Below are 14,775 nucleotides of genomic sequence, written 5' to 3' on the forward strand. Positions count from 1 at the left end.
CCTATGTGTGTGTGTGCACATCCATGCATTTGTTTAATGTCAGGTTTCAGAATTTGTGACATGACACGATCCTTTTCAATGTGGCTGTGTTCAAAAAATACAAAAGATCCCAGTGGGCATGTTGGCTCATGCTGGTAATTCCAGTGCTTTGGGAGGATCACTTGAGCCCAGGAGTTCAAGACCAGTCTGGGCAACAAAATGAGGCCCCATCTCTACCAAAAAAAAAAAAATTAGTTTGGCATGGTGGTGCATGTCTGTTGTCCTAGTTATTTGGGAGGTTGAGGTAAGAGGATTGCCTGAGCACAGGAGACTGAGGTTGTAGGGAGCCAAGGTCTTGCCACTGAACTCCAGCCTGGGCAACAGAGAAAGAGAAAGAAGGAAGGAAGGAAGGAAGGAAGGAAGGAAGGAAGGAAGGAAGGAAGGAAGGAAGGAAGGAAAAGAGAGAGAAAGAAAGAAAGAAAAGAGAGAAAGGAGAGAGAGAGAGAGAGAGAGAGAAAGAAAGAAAGAAAGAAAGAAAGAAAGAAAGAAAGAAAGAAAGAAAGAAAGAAAGAAAGGGAAAAGGGAGGGAAGGAGGGAGGGAGGAAGGAAGGGAAAGAGAAAGAAAAGGAAAGAGAGAGAAAGAAAGGAAAGAGAAAGAAAGAGAGAGAGAAAGGAAGGAAGGAAGAAAGGAAGAAAAGGGAGGGAAGGAGGGAGGGAGGGAGGAAGGAAAGAAGGAAGGAAGGAAGTCCCCAGGGACTATTATGAACTATTATGAATATCTCCATGCACACAAACTGAAAAGTTTTGAAGAAATTGATAAATTCCTGGAAATACAACCTTCCAAAACTGGATCAGGAATTGAAACCCTGAACAGACCAAGATCAAGCTCCCAAATTGAATCTGTAATAAAAAACCTACCAACAAAAAACAGCCCTGAATCTGATGGACTCACAGCTGAATTCTGCCAGACGTAGAAGAATTCTACAAAGAGTTGGTACCTATTCAACTGAAACTATTATAAAACACATTCTACAAAGCCAGCATCATTCTCATACCAAAATCTGGCAAAAGACACACACAAAAAAGAAAAGTATAAGCAGATATCCCTGATGAACATGGATGCCAAAAAAATTCTCCACAAAATGCTAGTGAACCAAATCCAAGAACACATCAAAAAGTTAATTCACCATGATCAAGTATGGTTTATTCCTGGGATGCAGTGTTGGTTCAACATGTGGAAATTAGTAAGTGTGATTCACCACACAAACAGAATTAGAAACAAAAATCATATGATTGTCTATATAGATGTGGAAAAAGCTTTCAATACAATCCAGCATCCTCTCATGATTAAAAGCCCTCAACAAAGTAGGCACTGAAGGAACATACCTCAATAATAAGAGCCATCTATGACAAATCCACAACCAACATCATGCCGCATGGGTAAAACCTGGAAACATTCCCCTTGAGAACTGGGACACCCACTCTCGCACAAGGATATCACTCTCAGCACTCCTGTTCCACATAGTACTGGAAGTCCTAGCCAGAGCAATAAGGCATGAGAAAGAAATAAAAGACATCAAAATAGGAAAAGAAGTCAAATGATTTCTCTTTGCCAATGATACAATTCTATACCTAGAAAATGCTCACAACTCCACCAAAAGGCTCCTAGAACTGATAAGCAACTTCAGTAAAGTTTCAGGATACAAAATCAGTGTACAAAAATCAGTAGCACTTCTATACACCAATAATATTCCAGCTGAGAGCCAAAGCAAGAACACATCCCATTTACAGTAGCCACACACACACACACACACACACACACACACACAAAATACCTAGGAATACATTTAATCAAGGAGGTGAAAGGTGTCTACAAGGAGAACTACAAAACACTGCTGAAAGAAATCGTAGATGATATTAAGAAATGCAAAAACATTCCACGCTCAGTGGAATGGAAGAATCAATATCATTAAAATGCCATACTGCCCAAAGCAAGATATAGAGTCAACACTGTTCCTATGAAACTACCAAGATCATTTTTCACCGAAATAGAAAAAAGTGTTCTAAAATTCATATGGAACCAAAAAAAGAGTCCAAATAGCCAAGGCGACCCTAAGCAAAACAAATAAAGCTGGAGGCATCACATTACCCAACTTCAAACTATACTACAGGGCTACAGTAACCAAAACAGCACAGTGCTGGTGTAAAAATAGACAAATAGACCAGTGGAACAGAATAGGGAACACAGAGATAAAGCCACACACCTAAAACTGCCTGATCTTCAACAGAGTTGACAAAAACAAGCAATGAGAAAAAAAACTCCCTATTTAACAAATGGTGTTGGGATAACTTTCTAGTCACATGCAGAAGATTGAAACTGGACCCTTACCTTTCACCATATACAAAAATTAACTCTAGATGGATTAAAGACTTAAATGTAAGGCCAAAAACTCTTAAAATCCTAGAAGAAAACCTAGGGAATATTATTCTGGACATCAGCGTTGTCAAAGAATTTATGACTAAGTCCTCAGAAGCAATTCAGTGAAAACAAAAATTGACATTGGGACCTGGTTAAACTAAAGAGCTTCCACACAGCAAAAGAAACTATCAACAGAGGAAACGGACAATCTACAGAATGAGAGGGAATATTCACAAACTGTGCATCTGACAAAGGTCTAATATCTCAAATCTATAAGGAACTTAAACAATTCAACAAGCAAAATCCAAATAATCCCATTTAAAAGCGAGAAAAGGACATGAACAAACACTTCTCAGAAGAAGATACACAAGCAGCTAAGAAACATGAAAAAAAGGCTCGATATCACTGATCTTTAGAGAGATGCAAATTAAAGCCTCAATGAGATACCGTCTCACACCAGTCAGAATGACTTTTGATAACAAGTTCAAAAATTACAGATGTTGGTGAGGTTGTGGAGAAAAGGGATACACTATTGGCAGAAATGTAAATTAGTTCAGCCACTTGGAAAGCATTTTGGAGATTTCTCAAAGAGCTTAAAACAGAATCTCCATTCAGCCCAGCAATCCCATTAACAGGTATATATCCAAAGGAAAATAAATCTTTCTACCAAAAAGACATATGCTTATCAAAGTGTTATTCAGAGACGCAAAGACAGAATCAACTTATGTACCCATCAGTAGTGGATTGGATAAAGAAAATGTGGTACATACACCCCATGGAATACTACACAGCCATAAAAAAGAGATAAATCATGTTCTTTGCAGCAACGTGGATGGAGCTGGAGGCCATTATCCTAAGCAAACTAACATAGGAACAGAAAACCAAATATCACATGTTCTCACTTATAAGTGGGAGCTAAACATTGTGGACACAATAGACACGGGGGACCACTAGAGGCAGGAGAGAAGGAGGGGAACTAGGACCCAAAAACTACCTATGCTCAGTACCTTGGTGATGGGATCATTCATATACCAAACCTCAGTGTCACACAATATATCGAGGTAACCAACATGCACCTGTACCCACTGAAGATAAAAGTTGAAATTAAACAATGCATCTATGTCCCTAATAATGCATATGACAATTCTGTCTAAATGGAGACATACAATTTAAATTCCCAATAAAGTCCATTAAATCTTCCTGCCCACCTCTTGCCCCTCTCTGTTCCTCAGTTTATACTCCCTCGCTCTTAAAACTCCCTCCTGGCTGGGCGTGGAGGCTCACACTTGTAATCCCAGCACTTTGGGAGGCCGAGGCGGGTGGATCACCTGAGGTTAGGAGTTCGAGACCACCCTGGCCAACATGGCGAAACCCCATCTCTACTAAAAATACAAAAATTAGCTGGGCATGGTGGTGCACATCTATAATCCCAGCTACTCAGGGGGCTCAGGCGGAGGTTGCAGTGAGCCGAGATCCCGCCACTGTACTCCAGCCTAGGCGACAGAGTGAGACTCAACCTAAAAAAAAAAAACTCCCTCCCACACAATCTTGACTTCTTGCTGCTTTTCCACCATCTCTTTTGCTTCGTGCACTGCCAAAGTCTAAAACCAAAGCTTTTAACAACTATCACAATAACCTCCTAACTAGTTTCTCTTCCAATTTTTCTCCTCTCTAATCTTTTCACAATGTCACTAGGATTGTCTTCTTGGTCTTAAAAGCAAATCAAAAACCACTTGAAATAGGTAATATTAAGGAAATATGATTCATTATGTAAGCTGTAATAATGACGTTGTGGTTACATAAAAAGATATTCTCGGCTGAGGGTGCATCTTGAGTGTTTATAAGTGCAATGACTCAATATCTGGAATTTGCTTTAACAGACTTCAGGAAAAGCTGGGCACAGAGGCTCACACATATAGACCCAGGTCCAAGGGAGGTGGAGTCAGGACTGCTTGAGGCCAGGAGTTGGAGACCAGCCTGGACAACATAGCAAGACCCTGTCTCAACAGCAACAAAAATTTAGCCAGTTGTGGTGATATGCACCTGTAGTCCCAGATACTCAGGAGGCTGAGGCAGGAGGATCACTGGAGCCCAGGAATTTGAGGCTGCAGTGAGCTATGCTCATGCCACTGTACTCCAGCCTAGGTGACACAGCAAGATCCCATCTCTAAAACAATTAATGATTAAAAATTTAAATAAATAAAAATAATCCAGGAAATAAAATGTAGGCGGAATAAACGAAATTAAAAAAAGATTTCAAAATGTTGAAGATGATTGAAGTGGTTATTACGGAGACATGCTTTCAGTCATATCTTCCCACACGTCTCCACACTTCAGTCATTCCAGCTTTCTGCAGACCTTACACAAGTACCCACATGGCCCAGCCTGGGAGCCTTTGCTCATGCTGCTCCCACTGAAAATGCTTCCTGGCACCTCCGCTCACTGAACCCTGCCCATTTTTGCAAGCTCTACTCAAACGCTATTTCCTCCTTTCCAGATTGTCACAGTCATTTGTATCAGTACCATCACCCTTTGCATTTCTTCATGGTTAGTTAATTGTGTGATCCCTCTCCCCTGTGAGAGTCCTAGATCCTGTAAGGCAGGAGCCACACCTTAGCCATTCTCATAGTCCTTTGATCTGTCCACAATGCCTTGTCTCGCACATAATAGGTACTTGACACATTTTTGTTCTATTGAACCCTACAATGAATGAGTTCCTTTGTAAAGTGAAGAGCCATGTCATAATAAACAATTATAATGATGACTGACACTTGTGTAGCACTTACTGTGTTCCAGGCTATATTTGAAATGCTTCACAAAGACTGTTTAAAATAACCCTATGAGATAGGTATGACTATTTCTGTTTTACAGACAAGGAAACTGATGCCCAGAGAGGTGCAGCAACGTGCCCAAGGTCATAGCTAATAAATAATACAAACTCAGGCTGTCTGGTCTCAAATACTGTACTCCTAACCATAATGTACACTGTCTCATGTGCCGTACAGTCTAACAACGTGCACTGCATTCAGATATATTCGGTAAATATCGAATGGTTGATTGGCTGCTTAGTTTCCTGCAATAAGGATCTATATCTTCTGTTTTGTAAGTGCAACTTCTGAAGAATATTTTATCAATGAATTACCCTTATATATTCATTCTGTATTTGTATTAGAGTCAATCTATAATAAGTTTTGATATATGACTATATTTTTGGAGAGGAAAAACTACCTCATTGGCTCTAGTGATATTGGGTGTGTATTTATTTAATACCACTGCAATAAAGCCCCTTATTGTATTGTTATTCTAGTACGACATAGTTCTTTACATCCGCCGACTGCATATTTCATCAACCCCCAGCGTGAGGCGCTGTTTTACCTTCAAGTTCCTGGTCCCTTGCTTAGCTCAAGTCCTTTCCATCAGCTGGAAACAGGCGAGCACCTCACGCCATCTAGCGGAGACGCACTTTGAAGACCGCTGCTAAGGAATTGCTTAGCTATGGGAGTCTCATAGGGATACCATCCAACAACCACATGAAAGTAACAACAGACACTCTGAGTTTTAAAATTGGATTCTTTCCCCCAATAAGTGGCTGCTCTCAAATTATTTTCCCAAACTCTCCCAGGTCGCTGCCCCTTGTCTCTGAGTCCACACAGTAGCTTCCTACGGAAAACACCCTCTGTCATTCTAGAAGAGAGCACTGTCCTGATCCGCTGACCACAAAGACTTACTTTCTACACGATATAAGGAAGGGGCTCCTGGCAGAGTCAGGGTCACTGCCTGCTGCCTCCGGAGAGGCTGCAAGTTGTAATGGAAAGCACAAATGTGTGTGGGATCTAACAAAACTGAAGAGCTTCTGCATAGCAAAAGAAACTATCATCAGAGTGAACAGACGGCCTGCAGAATGGGAGAAAAATTTTGCAATCTATCCATCTGACAGAGATCTAACATCCAGCAACTACAAGGCATTTAAACAAATTTACAAGAAAAAAAATTCCATTTAAAAGTGGGCAAAGGACATGAACAGACACTTCTCAAAAGAAGACACACATGCGGCCAAAAAACATGAAAAAAGTTCAACATCACTGATCATTAGATAAATGCAAATGAAAACCACAATGAGATATCATCTCACACCAGTCAGAATGGCAATTATTAAAAAGCCGATATAACAGCAGGGCGCAGTGGCTCACGCCTGTAATCCTAGCACTTTGGGAAGCCAAGGCAGGAGGATCATTTGAGGTCAGGAGTTCAAGACCAGCCTGACCAATATAGTGAAACCCGGTCTCTACTAAAAATACAAAAATTAGCCAGGCCTGGTGGTGCATGCCTGTAATCCCAGCTACTTGGGAGGCTGAGGCTGAGGCACTCCCAGTGAGGTGACAGAGCTAGACTCTGTCAAAAAAAAAAACAACAACAACAAAATCAGATGCTGTTGAGGTTGTGGAGAAAAAGGAACACTTTTACAATGCTGGTGGGAGTGTAAATTAGTTCACCCACTGTAGAAGACAGTGTGACCATTCCTCAAAGACCTGGAGGCAGAAATACCATTTGACCCAGCAGTCCCATTTCTTGATATATACCCAAAGGAATATAAATAATTCTATTATAAAGAAACGTGCACGTGTATGTTCATTGCAGCGCTATTCACAATACCAAAGACATGGAATCAACCTAAATACCCATCAATGATAGACTGGATAAAGAAAATGTGGTACATATACACCATGGAATACTATGCAGCCATAAAAGGAACAAAATCATGTCCTTTGCAGGGACATAGATGGAACTGGAGGCCATTGTCCCCAGCAAACTAACGCAGGAACAGAAAGCCAAATACTGCATGTTCTCACTCATAAGTGGGAGCTGAATGATGAGAACACATGGACACATGGCCGGGAGAACAACACATACTGGTGCCTCTTGGAGGGTGGGGGGTGGGAGGAGGGAGCACATCAGGAAGAATAGCTAATGGATGCTAGGCTTAATACCTAGATGATGAGATGATCTGTATATAGCAAACCACGATGGCACATGTTTACTTATGTAACGAACCTGCACATCCTGCACATGTATCCCTGAACTTAAAATAAAAACTGAAAAAAAAAAAAAGTACAAATATGTGATGCATAGTGACCCTTTCTCAGCTAAAGCCACTCACCTTTGCTATCTATGCAAATGCTATTTGAATGTGCTATTCTGAACTTGGCAGCAAGTTCAAAGTCCTCCCCAAGATTCTTGAAATTTCTGGGATTTATTCTAATGGTCACATTGACTTTCTTTCATGTTCAACTCCCAACCTCAGCACTTTCCTTCGGTNCATAAAAGGAACAAAATCATGTCCTTTGCAGGGACATAGATGGAACTGGAGGCCATTGTCCCCAGCAAACTAACGCAGGAACAGAAAGCCAAATACTGCATGTTCTCACTCATAAGTGGGAGCTGAATGATGAGAACACATGGACACATGGCCGGGAGAACAACACATACTGGTGCCTCTTGGAGGGTGGGGGGTGGGAGGAGGGAGCACATCAGGAAGAATAGCTAATGGATGCTAGGCTTAATACCTAGATGATGAGATGATCTGTATATAGCAAACCACGATGGCACATGTTTACTTATGTAACGAACCTGCACATCCTGCACATGTATCCCTGAACTTAAAATAAAACTGAAAAAAAAAAAAAGTACAAATATGTGATGCATAGTGACCCTTTCTCAGCTAAAGCCACTCACCTTTGCTATCTATGCAAATGCTATTTGAATGTGCTATTCTGAACTTGGCAGCAAGTTCAAAGTCCTCCCCAAGATTCTTGAAATTTCTGGGATTTATTCTAATGGTCACATTGACTTTCTTTCATGTTCAACTCCCAACCTCAGCACTTTCCTTCGGTGGCTTATGTTGTTCTATACCAAGATCCAGTTTCCTTCTACTTCTAGGCACAGGGAAAATTGCAATCCCCCACCCTCTTGAAATTAAACATGGCCATGTGCCTTGTGGTGGCCAATGAACTACAAATGAAAATGCCACACAACACTTCCAGGTAGAAGCATTTAACCCATGTGCTCCTCCATGTTTCCTGGCTCCCTGCCACATGCCATGCCTCTCTCAGCCTGAGCCTGCAGTGAGGGCCACACAGAGCAGAGCCCTTGGCCCACCAAAAATGGATAAGGAGTATGTCCAAGAAACTGCAAGCTTCTGTTATTTAAGCCACTGAGATTTGGGGATTATTTGTTACTGGAACACAGCCTAGCCTATACTGACTAATACACTTCCCAAAGCAATTCTCTCTCTCTGTGTCTTGCCTGCAGAGATAGAGCCATGGAATATGGCTCCTTGTTTTTTAATTCTCCAAAATACTACTTGGAATATAGGAAGCATTTTTTAATTAGGCATTATTCATTCTTGTTTTTAAAGATTTTTTTGCCCACCATTCCCATTGCCAGAACAACCCTTCCACACTCCTTTTGTCTCTTCTCCCCTCAACTCCTGCAACACACAAAGCATTTTAGCAATTCCTTTGTCTTTTCGTCTCCTCTTGAATCAATTGTTCTCAACTGTGTCAGATCTAAGGTCCTGTTTTTTTTATAATAAATATTTGACACTCCCTCTGCTATCCCCAAAATAAAATTAATAGATAATATACCTTATCTAGACACATGATTTTAAAATTGAATATAAATTTTTAATTGTAATATAAAGGAGGCATTTCCATACATCTTCTGAAATCTAGATGGAGGTTCCCAAACCTCAATTCTTAACTTCTGTGCATTTGCAGGTTCAACATCACGTGGAAGCTGCCAAGGTTTGGGGCTTGTACCCTCTGAAGCCATGGTGTAAGCTCTAGATTAGCCCCTTTCAGCCACAGCTGGAGTGGCTGGGACACAGAGCACCAAGTCCCTAGGCTACACACAGCATGGGGACCCTGGGCCTGGCCCACAAAACCATTTTTGTCTCCTAGGCCTCTAGGCCTGTGATGGAAGGGGCTGCTGTGAAGACCTCTGACCTGCCCTGGAGACATTTTCGCCATTGTCTTGGGGATTAACATTTGACTTCTTGTTACTTATGCAAATTTCTGCAGCACTCTTGAATTTTTCCCCAGAAGGTGGAATTTCCTTTTCTATTGCATTGTCAGACTGCAAATTTTCCAGACTTTTATGCTCTACTTCCCTTATAAAACTTAATGCTTTTAACGGCATCGTCTCTTTTGGTCTGCATTTGAATGCTGCCTTCTTTTCAAAGTTTATCTCAAAAGGACTCTCCAAATAAAGCAAGAAGAAAGCTGAACAAGAGGAAAGAGGTGCTCTGAGTCAAGAGGGTAATGTGAGGAAGGCTTTTTCCAGCTTTCTGTTGAATTATGGAAACTTCATAGTCCCTAGAGTTTGCTTTCAATAGTCTACATCTCCAGTGCAAGAATCCCTTCATTCCCTTCCTAAAATCTGGTCTTAGAGCCTCTGTTTAGACACTTCAATAGCAGAAACAGTAATAATAATAATAATATTAAGAGCAGCTATTTAATGGGAATTTGCTCTGTTCCAGTTATTATAAAGATCTTTACATGTGTCATTTCTAATCATCTTTAATAACATAACATTTGTTAGGCCATCATTTTCATCTTTGACTCAGAATCTCTAAAACCCCATTTCCTTATGCCATTTCCATGCCCCATTTTCCTTGTAGTGGATTAAAGATGGTCCCAAATTCCTTGCCACTCTTCTAATCAGAGGTAGGGTTTATTGTCTACCCCTCCCCTTGAATCATGGCTGTCCTTGAGACTTGATTTGCCCAGCAGAAGTGCAACAGTGTAACCTCCAATGATGGGCCTTGCAAGATAGACAACTTCCATTTCTGCACACTGACAGTGCCCCTTCTTGAACCTCGGCCATGTGGGGAGAAGGCTAGGTCATGCGGGGAGGCCATGCAGAGGAGAACCGAGGTGCTCTAGTCAGCAGCCCCAGCTGTGCTCCCTGTCAACAGCACCAATGGCCAGCCATGGATGAATTGAGTTGGATGTTATTTCCTAGCCGAACCTCTGCCTACCATGGGCCTGGCCAACAGGCCATGCAGCAGAAGAACCACCCATCTGAACCTGGTCAACCCATAGACTCAGGAGAGAGATTAAACTGTTGTTTTGAAACACTAAGTTGTGCAGCAGTCGATAACTCAAGCATCCTAGAGGTAACAACCCTCTAGAAATAGAGTGATTAAGCCCAGCTTCACAGGGCAGTTTGGCCCAACTGACTGCCAGGAGAAGCTTGTCCTGGCCCAGTGAATCCTGCCTCTCTGCACCTCAAAGGAATGTGCTGGCAGGTGCCCGGCACTCATCGGGTGAGTTCCAGAACAGCCAGAATGGCTTGGTTTCACTCACTTGAATGCCCTCTGCCCCAGCCTTGTTTGCACAGTGTGGACCTCATTCATTCTTCTGCCACATAGACTGGCATGTTCTCCAAACTTCTGATTTATTTTCCCAGATTCTGACTTTATTCCCTAATTCCAGCATGAAGTCTAAATAGAAAAATAACCCCGTAATGAACCTCCTCTGGCCTCGCACATGGATCATTGTCATACTTACCTCAACTTCTCTTTTTTCTTGAACTGTGTATTAATAGCATATGCTTGTACAACAGTTTTGAATGTCTATCCTGACCCACCTTCAATGGTTTAATTTAATAAAGTCTTCTATGTAATATTTCACTCAGAATTGAACGCAATGTTTTAGGTATGGTCTACACTGGAGAATGCACTGAGACTTTACTGTAGTGCTTCTAGAATTTATATTCAGCATACCATCTTTTTCATCATTCATGTTTATTTCAAGCATATTTCATTTGAACCACTTGAGTGAATTATAGGGCCTTGTTTCTTACCACTAAATTAATTTCTTCAAGTTAACATCATTGTAGTCATCAATGCTTTTCTGGTTGGATTTGTTCAAACAACTGGTTCTATAATTAACCAGATAAAACTTCATTGCATTTTCATGTCCCACCTCATCCATGATAAACACATTACAGTCAATCTGTGCTTATCGAATCTGGATCTACCCGTTTAGAAACAGCACAGCAAAGAGAAGTAAAATTAGCTCAACTTAATGTTCAACCAAGCACTCTATCATCACCAATTCTTTAGGCAGTAAATGGCCCCTTGCCATTTGCAAACTCTAAAATCCAAGGGAAGAATCTGGCTATGACATATGGGAAGTGTTTATGGGTTATGTGTGTGTTACCAGCTCCTGGGTCTGCTGACAAATTAGTCTGCCTCTCAATATCTGACGAGGACTGGGCCCACGTCTCTGGCTTGGACTCAAGCCCGACATCTGCTATGCCTGAAGACGTGACTCCTGCTGCCTCCTGAGACCCTTATGAAGGTCTTGGCGGGGTGCAGTGACTCACGCCTATAATCCCAGCACTTTGGGAAGCCTGAGCAGAGGATCTGTTAAGTCCAGAAGTTTGAGACAAGCCTGGGCAACATAGTAAGACCCTGTCTCTGCAAAAAAATAAGAGGGTCTTGACAGCATCTTCTCTGCCTAGCTTTATTTCCAGACTCTCTGCCCCCTTTGCTCCCACCTCCTGGACTTCGGGGCCCAGGCTGTCTTCCTCTGCCCTTGTTGGTCTGCGGACCCTCCCACTGCACACCTATTCTCGGTGCCCAGTGAGCTTTCCACTTTGTCCCCATCCCATAGCTAGTGAGCCTCAGTCGTCAAACCCCTCCCACACACATGTGTCAAATTGCTTCCTTTTCAAAAGTTTTCTCAAACCATTTTTTAATCACTGCATGTCATTTTTTAAATCAAGTCTACTACAAGCTCGCCAATCTATATTTACAGAAATCTGAATTTTTTCCTTTTTGAAAATTGAAGTAACCTAATAGTCATCTTTTTTGTTTGTTTTCTTGTTTTTTTGGTTTTTTTTTGAGACAGAGTCTCGCTCTGTCGCCCAGGCTGGAGTGCAGTGGCCCGATCTCAGCTCACTGTAAGCTCCGCCTCCCGGGTTTACGCCATTCTTCTGCCTCAGCCTCCCGAGTAGCTGGGACTACAGGCACCCGCCACCTCGCCCGGCTAGTTTTTTGTATTTTTTAGTAGAGACGGGGTTTCACCGTGTTAGCCAGGATGGTCTCGATCTCCTGACCTCGTGATCCGCCCGTCTCGGCCTCCCAAAGTGCTGGGATTACAGGCTTGAGCCACCACGCCCAGCCCCTAATAGTCATCTTTTATAAGCACTTTCAGTTCAGAACTTCCTTCTGTGCCCTGCAGTGTAATTAGTCTGGGAAACAATTCATTTAAACAACTTCAGGCTGGGCACAGTGGTTCACACCTGTAATCCCAGCACTTTGGGAGGTCGAGGCTGGGGGATCTCCTGAGGTCAGGAGTTGGAGATCAGCCTGGCCAACATGGTGAAACCCTCATCTCTACTAAAAATACAAAAATTAGCCAGGCATGGTGGCATGCACCTGTAATCCCAGCTACTTGGGAGGCTGAGGCAGGAAATTGCTTGAACCCAGGAGGCAGAGGCTGCAGTGAGCTGCCATGGTGCCACTGCACTCTAGCCTGGGCGACAGAGTGAGACTACATCTCAAAAAATAATAATAATAATTATGTAGAGACAAGGTCTTGCTATGGTGCCCAGGCTGGTCTCAAATTCCTGGCCTCAAGTGATCCTCCCGACTTTGACCTCCCAAAGTGTTGGGATTACAGGTGTGAGCCACTGTGCTGACCTGTTTTAACACTACTAGTAACTAGCACTTCATTAGCACCTAATGTGTTCCAGGAACTGCTCTAAGTCCTTCATACATGCTCACAGGTGAGCACTATTGTTATTCCCATCTTTCAGATGAGGACGTTGAGGCACACAGAGATTTGCCCAAAGTCATGGAGCCAGCTCATTAGTCAGAGAGGCAGGCCAGGGAAGGGTTTGATGGTGAGGCTGCCGACTCATACTGTTCAGTCCATTTCCCATCGTCACCACCAACCTGGACCCTGTATCTTGACCCTACCCCACTTCTCTAGCCATGGCCTGGCAGGATACATAACATGGAGAAAGTCTGTTTTCCACACCTATTTGAGCTGTGATGCCTTCCTTCTGATTGTGAAGACATTTTCTTATAGCTTCTTCAAGGATTGTCTGTTAGAATTTCCAAAGATGACATTTGTTACTCTGCTATATCTTTCCCCCTCTCTTGGCCACATGACTTAACCACTCTGAGCCTCACTTTCATCATCTTTTAGATTAGAGGATTCAGCTAGATAACCTCTAACATCCCTGGTGGCTCAGATATCCAAACACACTCTCGTCCCATTTACACCTTGGAGAGAGCCACAATTACTCATATGAAGGTGCTTCCCAGCCTGTACCTGAAATACCAGCACCAGATCTTAGTGTGATGGTGAGACCGCTTCCAGATGAGACCCCTTCCTTGCCAGAAAACACCCACACACCCTGGGAAGAACAGCAAAAGCTGCTACACTGGAATTGACCTGTCGTGGCTGGTCACATGTCTACTCTACACTCGATTTCTCTACTCTGGCAATGGATTTGAATTGGAACTTCAGAGGTGAGGAACAGAGAAGAGGAAAGAACTGAAATGGCTGAACAGCAAAGCCAAGTTTCCAGGGCTTAAGAACAAATGAGAGAATCCCCTCCATGCTAACTTCTCATTTTTGGCGTGTGGTACTGCTATTCAGTTTCAAATACTTTTATTCTGAAACATCTTTATGTTCTGGCCTCAAATGATATCAACCCACACCTGCCCAGGCACAGTGGCTCACATGTAATCCCAACACTTTGGGAGGCCAACATGGGCAGATCGCTTGAGTCCGGGAGTTCAAGACCAGCCTGGGCAACATGGTGAAACCTCACCTCTACAAAATATACACTCACACAAAAATTAGCTGGGTGTGGTGGTGTGCACCTGGAGTTTCAGCTACTCAGGAGGCTGAGATGGGAGGATTGCTTGAGCCCAGGAGGTTGAGGCTGCAGTGAGTCATGATTGCATCAGTGTACTGCAGCCTCGGTGACAGAGTGAGACCCTGTCTCCATTTAAAAACCAAAACAGGCTGGGCGCAGTGGTTCACGTCTGTAATCCCAGCACTTTGGGAGGCTGAGGCAGGCAGATCATGAGGTCAGGAGATTGAGACCATCCTGGATAACATGGTGAAACCCCATCTCTACTAAAAATACAAAAAATTAGCCGGGCATGGTGGCGGGCGCCTGTAGTCCCAGCTGCTCAGGAAGCTGAGGCAGGAGAATGGCGTGAACCCGGGAGGCGGAGCTTGCAGTGAGCCGAGATCACACCACCGCGCTCCAGCCTGGGCGACAGAGCAAGACTCTATCTCAAAAAAAAAAAAAAAAAAAAAAAAAGAAAAAAAAAAAAAAACACACCC

This window comes from Rhinopithecus bieti, unplaced genomic scaffold (genome assembly GCF_001698545.2).
Source record: "Rhinopithecus bieti isolate Rb0 unplaced genomic scaffold, ASM169854v2 scaffold_6933, whole genome shotgun sequence".
NCBI classification, from domain to species: Eukaryota; Metazoa; Chordata; class Mammalia; order Primates; family Cercopithecidae; genus Rhinopithecus; species Rhinopithecus bieti.